Source organism: Larimichthys crocea, chromosome III (genome assembly GCF_000972845.2).
Source record: "Larimichthys crocea isolate SSNF chromosome III, L_crocea_2.0, whole genome shotgun sequence".
In the NCBI taxonomy this organism is placed as follows: Eukaryota; Metazoa; Chordata; class Actinopteri; family Sciaenidae; genus Larimichthys; species Larimichthys crocea.
Window position 1 is genome coordinate 35,139,810 of NC_040013.1, and position 20,340 is coordinate 35,160,149.

Here is a 20,340-nt window from a genome sequence, read left to right on the forward strand (position 1 = left end):
ACATATCCAACGCACCCTTTCACCTATGCACTGCAACATGGCTACAACGGCACATTTGTTATGCTGAAAGAAAAAGCATTTTATTAACAGGTTAATAACCTGTCATCAGTCCGATCCTCTCGATTATGGAAAGAGAAATAATATTTGCATCATGTTTCCCACTTTGTTTGTTAGCGGTGCATCATGTCAGCAGCACAGGTGCGTGTGTTGCAGGCCTATTCTCACCTGCAACAGCTTTGGATCACACCCTTCTCTTCCTGTTGAGATGCTAAACATCAGCTGCTTCACATAACAAGGTATGGATTGACTTGTTTGTTCATACGCAGATGGTCTTGGCTCTGTTCAGACAGATTTTGAGGGCTTTACATGACAAATTCATCTATAGGCTCCCGCTCGCTGTTTAATGTTCTGTGCAGATTTGCTTGTGTTCACTTTTCTTGGCATCTGCTGGCTGCTAATTTATTTTATGCCTCCGTCTGTTTGTTACATATTCATTGGTAGTGCATTTATTCATGGTGAATGAATTCCTTGGGGGGATTGTTTACTTTGGTCGTCTAACAATTGAATCCACATGTCAGAATATGTAGAAGGCTGAATAGGATACATTTGTCACAGAATAGATGAATAAGGTTTGTTTTGTGGTGTGTCTGAGGTTACTCACTGTATAATAGTATTTTGGGTGTCTAAGTTTATTTTTAAGAATGTGAATATTTGCACACAATCTGCTCACATAATTATTTCCTTGTAATGTGACCTTTATCACACACTGGATGGATATTATATATCATCTCTATCTTCTGCTGCTACATTCACACACACACTCATCTCCATATTCATGTACTGATGGCCATCCCCTGAATACTACAAGACTTTAAATTAGAGGAAATCGCCTTCTACAATCCAGGATTTCATGCAAGTTTAAATGTGGATGTTGATAATTATTTGTGCTTTGTGTGTCTTTTGGCCTGCTGCTTGCACATTCCCTTCAGATTTATTATTGTTTTGCTCTGTTTTGCTGCTGCTGCACTGCTCATCTCCACACTCTGATGTAACAGTGCTGCAAACACTTAGTGCTCCCGCTGCTCAGAAAGCATTTCATCAGCAAACACCTGTAGTCTTTGTGTCTAAGTTCCCTTTGGGGGAGATTATTATCTTTTATCTGCTGTGCTGAGCTAGGTGTTTGGTTGTGGGGAGTGACAAGGGAGGTCAGAGACTATGTTGAAACACTGTCTCTGCTCTAAGTTTTCAAAACCTGCTTATATAGAAGCATTTTTTAATGTTTTGGCATTGTCTTGTGGCATTTTTCTGCTGTAAAGCACTTTGTGCTTTTTGCTTTTTTAACGTTTCCTATAAATAGATTATGAATATGATTAAGCCAGATCTTCCAAACAAAGGCGTATCCTCCAAAATGCACCAGAATAGCTAGTTTCAAGCTTAACAGGCAGCAGCGGAGACTATGGTTATACTTTGTCTGTAGCATAGAGGAAATGCTTCAGTCTATTTAGAAGTGGGTTGCATAGTCTGTGACTGAGGTGTCTTTGCAACGAGGAAAAAAAAACTGAAACCGAACTAAATTTGACCAAAACATTGAGATATGAGCAATAATTAGGGATTCATGAGCAAGGTGTGTGCTGTGAACATAACCATAAAGAGATCTGTGAATTCCTCGTTTAGACTCCAAATATTTAGGAATCATCACAGCTCATAAAACCTCACTTTGTGGTCTTATTAACAACATAAGTCTCTCTGGCCTGTGCTGGCTGAGATTTTGACTGGAGGCTGCGTTGTCTTATACTGGTGCCAGGAGAGCCCCTTAAACCACAGTTCTAAACACAGACTTCTATCTAGCAGTACCTTCTGTCAACTGTGTCAGTCAGCATCACCCTCATTCTTTCTGTGACACACACACACACACACACACACACACACACACACACACACACACACACACACACACACACACACACACACACACACACGCACACACACAGAGCATAGTTTAAGCTTCATTTCAGTTTCTATGGGAAATTCCCGATCTATATCATACTTTCCAACAAGGTTAGTGGGTCTAAAATGGACACATAAAAAGACAAAAAGGATTCTGTATATTTAACCAAATTATATAAAAGCTTAAATGGATTTGTGATGAAACCCTCAGCTCAGAAACCATGTCTGTGAAATCCATCATGGTTTTCACAAGCTTTCCCTGGTGATTAGCATTGGCTGCAGCGTTGGCGTCCACTGCAAATCAAAACCATATTCATTCTGGCCCGACACGCTTGTGTGCTTGCTGAAAGTGTCTCTGTTGCTAACCCCGTGATTTATAAACGTTTATCTCACCACAGTGGCCAAATCAAAGGCATGGGAAAAGGGAACAAATTAACAGAAAGTTATTTAGCTTTTCTAAGAGACCTAATTTTGAAAACCGCAGTATTCATAAAGCCACAGTGCATAATTATGTTTTTATAGCTGTATAAACTATAATGTTACCTTGTAATTTCATGGTTACACACGTAGCAATTTTGAGACCCCAGTTTTTCTTTGGCTTTGTTTGTTTGCGTTTTTGTGTAAGAAGTTATGCATGTTTTAAAAACCTGAGCTCTAATTTTCACAGGATGTGGGATTTTTGTAGATGTTACATTTGTGTCTAAAAAGCACGCAAATCTGGAGGCACAGGTGTGCAGTGGATGTTGGCCAGAGGTTTAATGACTCATAAGCCTGAAACTATTGATCATACACTGCTCTGAACTAGTGCTGCATTTAGATTGTGCCAAAGCAAAAGGCTTAACTTTAACAAGCGCCTTAAATGCATTTCTATTGTTTGAGAGGGGAAAATATGCTCTGTTTTATCTTAAGTCAACATTTCAGCCACAATATAACGGCTCAGTGGCCACTTTACTAGGTACACCTGCACACTCTAATCTGTTCTCCCATAACATGTGTCTTTATGAATCACAGTTTTTGGTATTGCTGGAAATGTGTAAGTACAATTACATGTTCATTACTGAGGTCATATTTAAAGGAGGTGTTGCACTGGGCTTTATAATGAGCTGTGTTTCTAAAGTTCTTACAGCTTCTTCAATGTGAGATTTTTTTTGCTTTTGTCTGTTTAATTTTATTCAGTAAGTAGTTTTTACCATTCTCTGATGTTTTTAAAGACTAAACAGGTAATTAACGGATAATTAAAATCATCTTTAGTTGAAGCCCTAGTCACAAGATGGTGTTTATGTCTGTATTCATCTACATTATATATTATATAATGCATTTTATGTAATTTATAGTTGAACTAGAATGTTCTAAAGAAACTTTTAATGTCAGTCCAGCCGTCTGGTACAGTTGAACAACAGATGAAAGACGAACACTTAAGAGCAAGGTCATGACTCACGCAATGTGGCAGTTTTTTTTTTTTTTTTTTTTGCAGGTGCAGGTCCATTTTCTTAAACATGGCAGTGTATTGATAAAAATGTGAAGGACAAACTAAATGGACTCCTACCGTCTCATCTATTAGCTTGAATTTAAACTCCTTCAAGTTTATTTTTCTTGTATATTTTACCGTACATACACCCAAATCTGTATGACTCACTTAGCAGTTCACTTTTTACATATCAAAGACCCCGTCTACCTCTCTATCTATGTCATTCCGCCTTGAGTTAGTGGGATTATGCACGGATGTAAATATTCTCCAAACTGCTCCCAGAAGTTTGAGTTCAGTTTATTTCTTTGTCTACCTCAGACTCTGTTACTCTTCCTAAACTGATGCATTTTATCCATCAGCACAACATCAGGACAAACTGTTCTACTTTGCAAAATTTGGAGGCAAACAATTAAAAGTAGCACAGTTGCCAAGACAATATTTCTCTTACAGTATTCCCATGACCTCAGCATAATATTTTAAGAGCTGTGAGAGGAGAGTTTAATGGAAACTTTTGAGTAAAAAACAGAGAGGGGATCTGATTGTTTCAAGGTGATGTGAGGTAACAGTCGAAAAGATGACGTTTTAAGAAGGAAGGGACTGCTGTTCAGATCACAGTAGTACATTTATTCCACCATCAGGGGGCCAAGAAGGTGCGGACAGACACATTAGACTTGTGTAACAGTGGCGTCGCTTCTTTGGGCTAAGACTACAGGAGACTGGGGCTCTAGTTTCAACCTGGCAGCCTGAGCTCTAACATAAATAACAGCCTTTAATTGCAGCACAATTGTTGTAATAATTTAGACAGAATGCAGTGAGAATTTGTGTTTTTTACGGGAATAATGGTGGAGCTGTAAAGGGCCTTGAAACTTGGGTAGGCGGTGTGGCTACAGAGGAGAGATATTAAAGTATGCAACTGTGTACAGACTGTGCGATTAGAGATTTGATTATATGTGTTGGTGTGTGGTACAGACCAATATCTACTCTATTCAGTTATCAATAAAGTTTGTCTAACTACAAAATGGGCATACTGTAAATGCACACGCACACACACACACATACATTTATGTATGTAACACTTATTATTCATACTTGGGGAAATTATATGCTTTATTGTCATATAGTTTATAGGTCATATCATAATAATTGTATTATTATGTACCGGTATATTATATTATTGTATTTCCAGCTGCCAATAATAAGTGCCTGCCCATATCCGGCAGGGGGCACTAGTTCATCAGCTGACTGTGCTGTGACTGCCTCACCCTGAATCTAAATCTTGTCTCCCTCCACCACTTGATGAGAGGTGGTCATAGCATAAGTTTGTTACCAGGATTAAATTCAGATTTTATATACAAACCATCTGTGTTATAATAATAATAAAAAAAGAAAACAAATTAGTTTTACTATGTACAGGTATATATTACCAAAGTAGAAGAAGAAAGAAGAACGAATCAGGGCTCATGCATTATTTTTTAATGATTGTTTAATGCATCACATTAACTACATTTAAAGTGGTATTCTTCTGGCATCTGTGTGAGTCTTTATCAGTTGTCTGGCAGGACTGTTGCAGATAGTGTCAAAGCAGCTGTGGGAAAGCAGAGGTGAGCCGGAGAGGTCATAAATCTTCCTCAGCTCACAATAGTGTTGTCTCACTGACCGAGTGACACGACTTCAAAGAGACCCCCTGTCGTCCAGTGAACTTGTTGCCTTCACTGATACAGGTTTAGCTCCGCCAGCTGTTACAACTGTGTGTGTTTTGAGATTGACATCAGTGGGCCACCAACCAGGAGCTATGACTGACACCTTTTAGATGTAGACTCTGTGTGTGTGTGTGTGTGTGTGTGTGTGTGTGTGTGTGTGTGAGAGAGAGTGTCATTCTGAAATGTTAAATTTAAAGGACCATACCAGTGTTTCTGCATGTTGCAGTCCATCTGCTATGAATCATGCTTTACATTACTCTCAGTCATTATCCAAAGCCTATTAGTGTTTTAGATATATAATGTGTTTTTATACCTTCAAGGAAGCCATTTGTGTTCTTATTTGAGATAGGAGCTGCAACAATTAGTCAAGATATTGACTAGTTAATCGAATTAAAATTGATTCTCAACTGTTTTGAATTATAATTGTTTTTATTATTATATTATTATTATTATTATATTATTTTCAAAATACAAACCAAAAACAAGCCAAATATGAACTATTTGCAGCTGCTCAGATATGGAAACAGACAGATATTCTATTTGCTATTTGAAAGGAAACTGAATATATAAAGTATATGGGGTTTGCAAAAAATGAGCAAAGCAAGTACTGCTTGAATCTTACAGTTCCTGAGGAGAAACCAAGTTTTGAGCACCATTACAGAGCAGAACAGTAAAATCTATAAATTTATATAATAAAATGTACTGTTTTGTAAATAGTCAGTCATTAAGTCAGTTACACCCATTGGAAACACATAAAATAATATCTAAAAAAGGCTGCAGCATGAGGTCTGACATGTCATGGAAGAATGTGATTGGCCACTGAAAAGAAAAGCTTTAGTTGTAAAACATTTGGTTTGGTATAATTTGAGAATTCAAGTCATTCTGAAAAGAAATGTTCACTTTTTGAAACAGGCATTTTTTCAGTCTATGTTTGTGGAGGGAAAAATACTACTCAGAAGAAAGACGGGCAACTTGGCCAAAGGATGCAGTTGCTGAATAATCCCTTTGGTTTTAAATACTGACACAAGAATTTGGGGAAGTCTCTTTCTTTTCAGAATTCATAATATTGCAGTTTTTGGAGTAGGATTGTATTTTGCATTCTTTTAAGAAACAAATGAACCTGTTTGCAATTACAAACACCACAGTGGCCGCAGATTGGAATTAATAAAAGCAGCTGAGGTTTGTATTTGATAATGCCCTGTCTAAATGAACATATCACTTTAACAAGTGCGTGACTTCCAGTTGTTGTGAAAGCAGTGCAGGCCGATCATGTGTTTGAGCACCTGCAGGGTGTTGGAGTATTCAGGTCACAGTCTTTCCAATATTTTCCTGGTATTACTCATTCTTAATGGGATCTGTCTTTGTACTAACTTTGATCTCTCTACTTTACTATTAGTCTTTCTCCCACCCACTCTCATTTCACCCCTCTCCTCCCTTTTCTTCCCCTTTCCTCCTTTCTCTCTCTCTTCCCATCTCTTGTGTTGGTTGTCTTTCCGTGTCAGAGACTAAGCAAACAGAGTCGTGTGTGAGTGGCCTCATAACTCCACGTTCCTGAGAGACTGGGAGCTCTCAGACGAGCGCAGCTGTGTCTTCATTTGTCGGCCATGTTCGGCATTCTCCAGATATCTCCAGGAGGCTCCTGGGCTTTTTCTGTGTTCTGGTTTGACCTTGTGCCCCTCTGTGGAAGGCTTTGTGGAAGGGAAGTGAAGTGGGACACATTTTCAGGTACAGATTAGAGGTAGACAGACACATGAGACACACGACTCAGGAAAAAGTTTGGTATATACAGTAAGTAGGGCTAGGTGATATAGTTTTGTTTGACCAATGGTCCAAAACCTAAATATATATAATTAAATATCATAGGAGAAAGACATATATGAGAAAAACATAAGATCTGTCGATTTTCTGTGGATCAACTAATCAGTTAATTGACTAGTCGTTTCAGTACTAAAACTCATTAAATTGTTGAATGCAATGACTTTTCACATGAAAAAAAGAAACATCCATAACCCATTTAGTTTGCTAAGATTTGCTATAAATAGTCACCATGACATCATTAATTTCTTGTTAAAATAGTTTTCTGTTTGAACTATCTGCCAACTCGAGATATAAGGTTGCAGCCTAGACCACATTTGAATGAGGCAGAGAGCGAGAAAGTAGAAGGTTTGGAACTTGCAAAAAAAAAGGAAAAAGAAAAAGGAGGACATGCAGGGTGATAGAGCAGAGAGCAGATTGTGTATGTGTAAGTGTGAGAAGAGACAGAAGTCAAGAAAGTGAGGAGACCTGTCCAGGCTGGTCTCATGGCTAACACAGATATCAGCCGGAGAGCAGCATGTGTTTTTATGTGTGCTTCAGCTTGGTCAAAGGAGGTCTGCACTCCCCATTCTTGTTCTTCCTCCCCCTCCCTTTTCCTCCCCTATTTGCAGCCCCCTCGACCCCCTCTTCTTCCTCACCTTGGAGGCGTGAATCATCACACACTTGCATATCTCTGTCCACACTCCTCTTCTCTCTTCCCTTCCATCTTTCTTTATCTTCTTATTTTATGTTTTCACGCCTTACTGGTCCAGTCTCTCTCTCTCTCTGTATCTCTCTCTCTCTCTCCCTCTCTCTCTCTGTCTCTCTCTCTCTTTCTGTCTGTTTCTTGGTGCATCTGGCGAACATGAGTTGTGGAAAGACAACAGACAAGTAATGGAAGAAGTGTGTGGGCGAGTGTGTGTGTGTGCATGTTGTGTGGGGGCGGCTGTGCACATCTGCATGTGTGCGCACATACACAGATGACAAAGGCAACTGTGCGTCTTCGTCAACCAAGTCCCATCTGAAAGTATTTTCATATGAGCTTTTGTGTCTGTACCAACACCGAACCCGACACCCACAAAACCACTGACACTTGAGTCGCTAAGCTGTCCAACAAGGACTGCTGAAATCTCTCAGTATGCACCAATATATCATAATATCGTGAACGTACTCCACATTTCAAAAGCTCACAAAGATGTGTGGTGGTCGGAAAGCCAGTTCTGTAATGTGAAGATCACAGTTTTGATCCCCTTAACAGCAAATGTATCCATCTTCCTGAATCATGACAACAACTGGACAAAATCATACAGGAATAAGTTCACTAGTTGATTTGTCAGGGGACTGTAACAAATTTTATGTAGCAGCTCTCATAACTTAAAATGGTTTATAAGTAGTTAGAGTGAGTGCGGACAGACAGTGTTTGGCTTAGATTACTTTTTGTATGTTGTTGTTTATCTATCAGGTACTTGGGCTGTCACTCAAAATTTTTTCACTACACAATTGTGTCCAAAAAAGTCATAATAATGATATAATGACAACATCTACAGTCTAGAAAATATAATAATAATAATTGCTAAAGTCAACATTTATTATGTATTTTGTCAGTTATCATCAATACTGATATATTGGTACTCCGCTATCATCAGGTACGATTAGGGGTGGATTCTAGTAGCTGCTTTAATTTTTGATTCCAGGTTTCTGGTCAGTAAAACAGCTGCTGACCTAATTTTCAGGTTGTTCAGGATTTGGATTTCATAAGTTGATCAGACTCTGGATTTGAATTTATTAAATATTATTGGACCACATCCAGTGCCAACACATGCATCCAGATGGTGCAAAGATGGTGTTGGTAACCTTAATTATAGTCAAGTCAGCAAAGTTTTATCTATTTTTTTTTAATTCTTTACAGAAAAGTGTTGATTGTTTCAATTCCCCACATTCTTTGTATAGACACACACATATACATACAGGCATATGATATGTGCTCATATAAGAATCATTTTTATATTTTGCTTTTCTATCTAATAAAAAGACGTGATGAGTTCATTGTCGATGTTTGGACAACACTTACATACATGTGCGCACATTTGAAACCTCAAGAACCATCAGACCTACACTATATTGTCAAGTGGAACAACTGAGAGTATGTTCAATATAATGTAACGCTGAATTAATTCTGCACTAAAATTACCTCTGCACTTTGATTCGAACTTGTCATATATGATGACTAGGGCTACATTAAATAGTCAGTTAACCTACAGATTATTTTCTTGATTAATAGATGAATTGTTTGGTCTATAAAATAGCAGATGCTGCAAGAAAAAGTTAACTATCATTTTTGTAAGTACAAGTGAAATAATAAGTAACAGAACCAATGGAAATTTTAACTGGAGTATTGACAGATGACATTTGGAAAGCAAATGTGTTTCAAAAGGGACATTTTCAAATGAATTCCTTCATGTGTAGTACTGTAGCTTGAGTGTGAGATTGTGTGATTTCTCTGACACTTTTTGTTAAACTCTTGACACTGTGACTTTTGAGCTGAAGCATATGAAGTGCCAAGTTACATAAGACACTGTTCAACTTCTGCACTTTGCATATTAACCTTCCATGGCCATGTGGTGCTAATGAATGGTGGGTTTGTGGTAGAGGCCAGACAGATGCCAAGTTCTGGATGTGCAGAGCCTGCCAGTGACCATCGGTTACACAGTTTAGCTCCACTGCGAGTAATATGACGACCTGATGGTCTAATTCGCTAAGAAGTAACATCTGTCAAGCTAAAACATAGTCTGAAGTGTAAACAGATGAAGGTTGTATTGGTTTCTGTTGGAGGCAGTCTGGTGGTTTGTACTTTCAGCACACCTACAAAACAGCGCAAGCCGCCGACCACATCTCTTCCATCTCTGGCCTCACTTTGCCTGAGGTTTCCCCTTGAAGTACCTTTGCTAGCACCTTGCAAGCCACAAAACACTAACTGACTTGGGGAAGTGACAAATTGAGGGGTTTTGGCAGTCTGCTGGCGGTAAAACATGCCTGTTTACATGGGAGGATCCCGCAGAACCACAGACATGTCTCTGACAACCAATAAGAAAGGAGGGAATGAGGGAATGAAGGCAAAGCTGTGAAGAGAATGAAGGAGGGAGAAAGTAAAAGAAGGAGAGTGAGAATTGCAGGGGACGATATTTCTGCCAAGATATCCATTCACAGAAATTGTATGCAGGTCAAACCCGGAAGCACAAACTTACATATGCACATGCATTTCCCCCAAACACATAGTGCCCTGGCAACTTGTAAATAGCAGATATTCATTCTTATTTCCATCTTCATGGATGACAATTTCTATTGGATGTCCTAACCCCAGATGATAAATCCTACAGACTGTCAGTGTGCCTTGACTTTGACATCGGTTGACATTTGTGGTTGTCTCAACAAGTGTCGCAACAACTATTTCATGGATTGTCACGTTCAGACAGTCATGTCGGCCTCAGGGTGTAGCAGCTGCCCTGATAGCATTAATTTCCCTTATAATCAAATACCTGCAAAGACTTTCCCATCAGCCTCAGAAGTTATCTGTGTTTGCAATATCATTTAGCTCGAAACACTGATGACCAGAGCCTGGCTGCAGACTGTTATTTTGGACTGATTAAATCCATCTTGAAAGCCGCTGGCACCAAAAATATTCCAAATTCAAAAATGAAATGCAGCTATCCCTCTTCTCTGAGACTTTAACTTTTTACGGCTTTTACACCAGACCTCTTCAAACCAATAAATTACTGAAAGCCATTGTCTTCAAGCACTGTGCTGAGCTGCCTGTGGAGCCGGGCTCAGATTTCCTACCCAAGACAAAACTTTAAGACGCTCTGACAGAAACGTCTGAGAGTGGAGAAACCCTATCCAGCACATGTCATTGTAATTCAGGAATATTATATGATTTAGAGGGTGGAGAGCACAGGGCTATGGAAACACAGAACTCAGTGGAAGGGCACACAAAGGATGTCTGTTCTTTCACAATGGAAACCTTGTTGGCATTTTCTTAGAACTAAAGAATAAACAACAGTTTGCTGTCCCCCCATCTCTAATGTGATTGTATCTCTGTCAGCCCTTCTCAAATGGAAATAAGGTGGGTTTAAACTCATCTGAGGCAATTCTCAGTTAGATGTGTTATTGAATTCAGTCAATGCCATTATGGCTTAATTGTGAAATTGAGTGCTAAAATCCACAAAACCACCCCAAGTGTAGACTAAAGCTGGATTGCAGCTATATAAAAGATAAGAGAGTGGTTGAGGCTCAAATCTATTTATGTGACATCTAAATGTAATTTTCAGGGGATCACTGCTCTGTCTCTACTTCCCCATCTGTCTTCTTTCAGTAACAGAAATCCCTTTGCCCTACAGTAAGGTGTTCAGGTCAACAAGAAGGATAAAAGACCCTTTGTATTTCCTCAAAGTTGAGGCTTCCATCCACATTAACCTTAATCTACTGTCCATTTATGCCCACACAATGAATTGTAGATATTTTTTTTAGATTTCATGCATCACATTAACCACAGCTCATTTAATTAGTTTAAAGAAATAAATAGTGGAAACTGTAACAATAGTGATCAACCCACAGAGAATTATCACCTATATTTTGCAGGTTCCCTTAACACTACAGAGCTGTTGGCATCTTTTAGCAAATTTTTAGCATTTTTTTTAAATGTACTGTTGTGAATCACTCTCACTGTTGTCAGTGTTGTTTCCAGCACCAGCTGTTTTCAGTGCTAAGGCTCGGATAAACTCCAGACAGACAGACTATAAGTTAGCAACTAGCTGGTGAACTTAGTTGAGGATTTAGCAGCTATTTCCTGCAGCAAAACAGAGCCAATGGAGGGAGATAATATATTGTTTATTTATACGTGTTTTAGTGTTGTGAGTATTTGGAAGGTATTAAGTTTATATGGTTTATGACAGAATAAAACACATTTTTACATTTTTTACACATTGTTGCAGTGCCCTCAAGTGACCAGACAAATCAATTAATGCAGGTTTATTTACAAAAATGTAAGATATCATTTGGTATCTCAGGAGCAATTTTCAAGAGATTTCTATTTCTTATTCAATAACATTGATTTTGATATTCAATTAGTTGGCTGAGTAACAGTGAATGCAGCAGAATATTGTGTTTGAAAGTTGTGGTCATTCCCTGTTATGGTTGCAGTCTGCAGTAGTAAACATTCACTAGTCCACATTTATCCTGGGTGATTTTCCTGGGGATTAGGTCTTTTCCAAGAATTGTTACCACTACTGATACTGAGTCCACTACTTTGCCATTTAATTTATTATCTTTTGTACAGTTCAAAAGAAGAGTAACACTTTAACACGTTGAACAGCTGGACAAGCCAAACCTCTGTTAGTGAAGGCAACAAGTTCATTTGAAGACGGGGGTTCTTTTTGACGAAGTGTCACCAGGCAAACAACAAGTGAACTGAGGAGGATTTATGACTTCTGGAGTTCACCTCTGCTTCCCCGCAGCTGCCTATACACACTCTGCTGGTGACACCCCAGCAGGAAAGCCTGGAAGAGCTGCCACACATGAACCAACTATTTAACATTCAAAAGTTTATAGGCGGCAACAACTTCCTAGCATTGAGGAGGTAAATGAAAAGTTCAACTTTGCTATGGAAAGAGATTGTCTCCAAGTGCAGCTTCGATTCAAAGCTGATCATGAAATGTTTTTATGCATTTTTCATATTACACAACATAGGGTGACATAACCGTTCTTCCTGTAAATGTGTTTCTAGTGGGGATTTCAGACACTCTGGACTTGATCAAGAAGTGTCAGCATGGAAAAATTCAATGAGTCAGTCATGCAGTGCAGTACTATGGCTTTAGCTTTTTTATACAAGCACCTGAAAGCTACGATCTGCAGGAGTACATTTAAATAGTTATGATCTAATAAAATGTCTCATCTCCTGGTAACAATTTACTTGACTCCTATAGTTTATAACTTTATATGACTGATAATGATAATGTAGGATACTTTTTTTATGCATTAATATTTTCTTGTTTTGTCTTTTTATGTGCTGTACTATCACAAAACAGACCAAAAATATGCATGTGAACATTTTATGACTCATTCCTTTTCTCATGAAACAAACCTGTTTCTTTCCTGACTTTTTCCACATTGGAGTGGTTTAACTCAGAGGGAACAGGCCCCCCATTCAAAGAACCAGCCAGGGTTTAATCAATTTGCTGCCATCTTGATTAGCCAACGATCCACCAATCTGTCCGGCAATCATGAGCAATTAGTCTGACCCCGAATAAAATCTCCCCCTCATCCTCCAATGTGCATTTTGTCCAACTTATCAGTCTGGTCCATGCACCGATGGTATGAGCTCGTTCAAGTTCCTGTGATTGCCTTTGGCGTCATCTGAGCTGCTATCTCCTCTCCTGTGTAGGGAGGCCAAAAATGTGCAGGCATTGAAGGGGGACTAATGGGCCAAATTGTGAATAGTCCAGATGGCTGCAGAAGAAATTGGTCTAAGCTGACAGTTTATCCAGGCATCCGACAATTACAGCCTCCTACTGAAATAAAAGGCAACGTTTGGACATTAGATTTAGATCTTAACAATAGAAAGGAAATGTCAAAACACATTCCCACACACAAATGGAACCATATGGCAGCCATCTTACCTGAATCTGCTTTAAAACCAATTATTTGGCGTGTATGGAAAAAGTTACATCTGCAGTACTTTACAATCTCTTTCCACATTAAGTTTCAAGTGTAACTGTTACGATCCACTATATTTAGTAATAAACCAGATGCAGTATAGCAATAACTGGACAAATCTTGGACATAACACATTTGTCATCTAAGCTTAATGAAAATATTTAAAGGTCCTATGTGTAGGATTTAGCGACATCTAGTGTTGTAGTTTCTAACTGCAACTACTTCCTTCCTCCTTCCTATCATAGCGTATAGGAGAAACTGCCTTGGCCGTGAAAAACATGAAAGGCCCTGTTTAGAGCCAGTGTTTAATTTGTCTTTTCTAGACTACTGTTCAATACTGTGGATTAATTTTAACGCAACAAAAACATAACAATCACTATTTATTACACACTAATGAAACCGTATTCATAAATATTGGAAAATTAAATAAATACCTCTAAGTCTTATGCATTGAATGTTTAATAGATCTACAAGTTATTAAGCGTGATGCCAAAACACTGTGTACTGGTTATCACAGCAAAAATAATTTTATCCTTTGTGACAGTCACCAGATAGATAGCAGAGCAATCAAAGCAATCTATCAGAAATGTGTGCTTGCATATACTTGATAGTCTAACATGATATGTTGCTGGATGTTGTTGCATTGTGTACAAAGTTTAACTTTTTTGCAGGACAACGCTGTGTTTTTCCCCCCTAGATCTCTGTGTTGGCAATAACACTGCTGGTCCAATGCAGTGGTCTTATTTAAATGTTTGAGGAGGTTGCCTTTTTTCACAGAACACTAACATGTGTCTGATCACAATCTCTATTTTATTTATCTCCATTGTCCCATTGTCTTTTATGAATTTCGTCTCTGTCATCAGGTTTCCTCTTATTATGCAGTAAGATATGTAGTAGTAGAGTAAGTGACCCTAAATTGCCTGGGTTAAGTGTTTTTATAAATTATGCCCATTGCATGCTGGGATAGGCCTTTGTGGACAAATTAGGGCTGCCCTCTTGACTTTGAAGTTTCAGATAATTTGTCAGATTTGACTGAATTATTTGAGTCAAACTAGTTCAGATATACTTTGAGCATCTTAAAGCATACTGTAGATTCTTAGATTTAATGTGCTTTCTCTACTTTACCTTCCAGGCACACAGTAGCTCCACTTCATGTCGGCACAGAATCCAAATCCACTTGCAGGGACTTGAAATGTGTCTTGATATACATAAAACCTCACAGCGCCATGTATTCTTTTAACATAGACAGAGTTGTTGCTGCTTGAATTTGCATGAGAGTACTGTTCCCAGTTGCAAATGCGTGTGAGAGGGTTGGGAAACGGAAAGCATCGAACTTGAGTAAAAACAGTATAGCTTGGGTTGGAAAAACTCCACAGCAGTTTTGTGTGGTCTAACTAAAGCTTTTTATGCATCTAACTCTTTTATGAACATTTTTTTTACTTCAACATCAATTTATGCTCTTACAGTACTTCAGGGTGATGACTAAGATACGTATATATTTAGGCTACATAAGTATGTGGTTGAAGGCTTTGGTGCCCCAAAACATAAAACTCTGCAGAAAGCTTTCATATCCCTCATTAGTTTGGTCCACTGGCAAGTGATAAAAGATTCAGAACATTCATTTTGAGTGTTTTCAATTCATAGAAAACAAAACAAATAAAGAGTGAATGAATAACAGATGGTTTGGTGTATAATACAGAATCAATTCCCAAACAGCTGCTGCAAATAAGCCGGGGAGACATGGAGAGAAATGATAATTATGCGTGAAACTCAAATATAGACATGACTACAGCTTGATCAAAGATTTGCTATTCTTCAGCAACATAATGATACAATAATGTATTCAATAGTCTTCTTAATGGGACATGAAACACATTACCTCATGTGTCATATTTCAACGCCTAAAGAAGGGTGTGGTTGAATGTGTCCAGAGAAATGACTGGTGTCTTGAATAATGCACAAGCATGCTCGTGTTGCATGTTTCAAAATACTGCAGAATATGCACAAATATGATTGGATGTGATAACTAGTTCCTGCAGGTATTTTGTGATATAATTGTGAGGTATAAGGCACAAGGTGGGACTTGCTAAAGGGTTTCCGTTTAAACTCTGAAGCTGTATGAGTCACCACTGAATCAATCATGTGCCATTTTTCAGATCAGTGAAAAGCAAAACCCTTATTGCGAGCCAAAATAATCCTTGGAACCAAATGTAAGTAATGAAATTCACGGACAGTTTGATTCCAAGTACATGCTGATCCATAGCAAAAAGTGATTTTCATGGATGAACAATACAACAACTGCGTGAGATAATCCCCTCCCAAAGTGATCCCTCTATCTGCACTGTGAGCTCTTCAAATCCTGGTAAACGGGACCCAGAGCGAGATGAGCCCAAAGATAGAACGACAGATTTATTGCACCCCAGATGTGCCTGATTTACAACCATTGTTTAATCTCCAGATTCCAACCACATGAAGGTCTTATATTTGGAGCCTTAATTTATAGAGCTCAGAGAATGCAGGCTTAATGTTTTCTCTCTCTGTAGAAGATGAGCCAGCACTGTGACTGGGGCAGATAAACAGATGCTTGGATTAACATTGATCATATAAACAGATGTGGAAAAAGGTTATCTCTTTAACAGTCTACATTAGTTTTAGTCAAATACCTAAATCAGGGATCTAAACTCCACTGAATCCAGACTATTTGACTTATTCCTTATTGTGTATTAAATGGTTAAAATGTAGCTGCACTGCATAGTATCGTAGACTCAGTCACATCATCTTCACAAGTCAGCTTTTTGCCTCTGTTGAGTTTTTTAAGTTAAATTCTATTTTAAGAAGAAATTTAGGAGTCCAAGGGGAGCCCACTCCAAAGCTTTGACTCCAGACCTTGATTTTGGAGATGGTAGGAGGCAGGACTGTCACACAACTAATTATACATCATAATATGTCTCCTATTTTTTATTCCCACCCCTTGGCGTCATAGGCAAGTTCTCATTACCAGATCGGCTGAGCCGAGAGCCCCAGGCGACTGGTTTTTCCCAGTGAGCTGGGGTTCCTGTGTTGTGGTGGGAGGGTCGGCAGAGGCGACACGGGCAAATGTTGCTGTTTATTTCCATTCTGTCATGTGTGTGAATCTGATTACAGGTCGCTAAGTCAATATTTAGCTTCTGCGGACGGCATCATCGTCGGCCAGTTTATTTTTTCTGGGCCCTGCCACATCTGCTGCCAATGTCATGCGCGGTAGCCGACGTGTGCCGCTACCAGGAAGGAAAGCAAACAATGAGTCTGCAGTCCTGGTTGAGTGAGTCAGGCAAAAGAGTGGTGAACATGAAACCATGATTTGCAGCTAGAAGTCAGACTGGTTCGAGGATAGTGGTGCTTAGAGCAGTTTGAGGTATGCCTTAATGGATCTGATGAGGGGTCAGAGAAGTTCATGGTAAAACACTAATTTCTCACATCAGCCTCATTCATATTTGAAAGAAAAACAAACCACAAGGAGCTGAAAGCAAAAACATGCTTACAGGAGAGTAAAAGTATGTAATGTTCAAGTGCACACTTCCAGTTAAGCTGTTTGCAAGATTGTTTCAGTGTGTTTTACTTTTAGATTTTTCATGCATTCATGTAGACTTTGTAAAAGCTGCAGGGACTGTTATTGCATTTCATGCATTTTTTCGTTTGATTCCCCTTGTCTGAGAATCTTGCATGGGGGCTGCCATTTTATTACGAGCCAAGAGGAACACTAGGCTGAGGCTTCTTTTCATCTGGCCCCCGGGCAAGAAGGATTTGATATTTATTAAAAAATAGAGGACTATATTTCTTCCAGTCGTAACTTCATTACCTCAGGTTATTCCAGTGAGGCGGACCACACACAGTCACTAGATCTGAAACATCTCCTCTGCTTGTTTGCATGACCTACTATTTGAATTTGAGGGTTCACAGAATTGTGGGCTATCTGTGCCAAAGATGTGCAAGTCAGGACTTCATTAGACTTGGAATTGTTCCTATGCTGGCTGTTATTTGAACTGAGTTGGCACTTGTATAGTGTGTGTGGACTATTTCATCTGTATCAGCTATATAGTCTGCTTTTGCATTTATTGCAAACGTAAATTATTTAGTTGGTTTTCACAGCTGAATTGTGAGTTTTACTACTTGTTTAAGACATTAAGGACAAAATGTCTGAGTACAACCTTGGAGTACAGCCACGTGTAAGGGGCCTATGCTGTTTTTTTAGGTAGGGGACATACATACATTATACATACAGTGTAGAAAAAAGAACAACTCTCTCTCCAACTGCTAGCGCCCCTCCACCCCTTAAAATTCACTTTCGTCTGCAAAACATCTGGAATTCATTGAGAGGAGGAGGTTTGGGGGAAATGAACTTCGACAAGAGTCTGTAGATTTGGGTACGGCCCCTTGCTTTAGGTTCTCTCAGATGGCTAAGATAGCCCTGCAGACAAAAACTTACTGGTTTGTCTCACACAGTCTTTTACCTGTCCCACCCTGAAAACAAAATAATACTTTGTTAGAATTACAGTGGAACTAACTTTGGCATACAGTAAATAGGCTTTTATAGCACTGAAATAGCAACATCTGGACAGAACCCTTCTGTTAAAACAGTAAAAACAACATCTAGAATGAAGTTAACACAAATGTAATCCATAATGAAGCCGTTTCCTTGATTTGTCCCACATGACATCCCTCTTTGTATTCAGTGACACCATAGAAAGGTTTATACTGGAGAATTTGATTCACTAACTCATGACTTTACAACAACAGTTTTTCCATTTAATATAACTGTAAACCTCAATGAGACCTGTTGTATTTTCCTATTAAAAGGTGAGTCATCGTGTTAGTCAGAGTGACCCAAAACAAAAAGCCGGAAAGCTGGCTTGCACCCTTGCAGATGTTGTTGGTCATTTCGTGTTTTGGAAATACAGAGCACACTGGAGCCTAATGTTGCTCACATTACATTACATGAGTAACATTAGATCATATTCATTTGCTTATTATCATAAAAGTCATTTAAAACCTATAATACACTGGGAAAATGTGAACTACCATAGTATAATGCCCTCATAGTGCTGTGCTTTACCTCCACTCTGGATTTGATAGACTTTGGATATTACTGAGATTCTAACTAAATCTAACATGAGCACTGTCACTTGGTTGGTTCTTCTGTTTCCACATAGAACTCTTTGTTGAAATGAAACACATGGTTGTCTGAGATATGAGTGACCTTACATATTTGTCAAAGGTTTGTGCTCATAATTACCTCTCCTCCTTCTCGCTCACTTGCAGCACATTTCTTTCACATTTGTTTTTCCGAAGAAACGTGCCAGCTCCAAATTCAGCAAAATGACGTTGTGAGTCTGGTCTTTCCTACAAGTGAAGGTCCAACTTTCCTTTCATACCTGCAGTGTCCCAACTTTATAGTAAATGTCACCTTTCTTCATTGCCGGTCTAGTTTTTTCCTCTTTGTGTTTCATTGCTTAAATATGAGAGACTCACAAGCCTAGAAATCCTTGTTAAAAGAAAATAAGCATGTAGCAGTGCCTGAAGCAAATAGTTTCAGAGTAATACACTGGTAGAGGCTGCATGTTGGCCTCTTTATGAACAGAATTACATCTGTTTTTTGTTGGTCTAAGACATTAATTATATCCTTCTGGAGTTGTCTACACAGTGTGTTGGTGTAATTGATAGCAAGACAAAACACTGCACACAATGCCCATTTTTTCTTTTATGTTTGTTCTCTGTTTGTCCAATATTCACTCTCCTTTTAGCTCTGCTACACCAACTCAAGAAGGAAAACATTAGTAGCGTAGTATGTGATCCATCATTAATATAAAAATATTGACAGTACTATAACGACTATAAAGAGATGAAATGACAAACCTGTCTCATTGGGAGGTTCATTATGTATGCTTCCTATGTTAGTTTTGTAATAAAACTATTGAAATGTTTATTTGTGACTGACATGCAGTATAACACTAGCTCAACACCAGCCACCGTAAATAACTGATCATACCAGACCAAGTGAGGCTAGAGCAGCAACCTTGGAATTTATTTAATGGAGTAAGAGTGTTTTATTGATAATAAATCCAAAATTTAATTTGTTAAAGGGATCTACAAGAGCTCCTATTTTAAATTATATATATTTATATTTAAAAAAGCAGGGCTGTTATCTGGCCAAGGGAGTTTGACTTTCTCAGAGGTTTTTATTGTCATGACAGTACACTGTATTTTACTATTTCTTATCAGACTTTTGTGGAACTTCATGAAAATAACTTTACTTTGGCAAGCAATGCACAACACAAACCATGTAAAGCAACCACCGCTCACATTAAAGAAGAGCAAAAAAAAGCTGATATAATGGCGATAGAAGTGTAAAGACCTTTACTTTGCTTTTGGAAAAACCTAATATGCTAGCTTTGGTTTTTAAGTGTTCCCAGCTGTTCTTTTCTTTTTACTTAAGGTCTCTCTCAGCGGGTCTGCTGCAGTAACAAGGGTGCCGTGCTGTCCCGGGGTCCTAAAACTTTATCATACACAGAACAGAGGATCAGCGTGCCAGCATAGGCCACTAAGCCCCTCCTTTAATAACCTCAAATATGCAGCAATTCATATGGATGTGGTTCACCCTATTTCTGATGGAAAACTACACCCTGATGCAGGACCCAAAACACTGATTCCATCAGCACAGGGCAGGGCGCACTGCCAAAACACTGC

At 38.7% G+C, this 20,340-nt stretch overlaps 1 long non-coding RNA gene across 1 annotated transcript in view; it reads left to right on the plus strand.

Moving 5' to 3' along the window:
• The first annotated feature begins 202 nt into the window (after nucleotides 1-202).
• LOC113745609 (uncharacterized) overlaps nucleotides 203-20,340 on the plus strand; it is a 100,002-nt gene continuing 79,864 nt past the window's right edge. The window contains exon 1 of the long non-coding RNA XR_003462248.1: nucleotides 203-296. This is a non-coding gene — a long non-coding RNA (uncharacterized LOC113745609). The remainder of the gene's footprint in view (nucleotides 297-20,340) is intronic.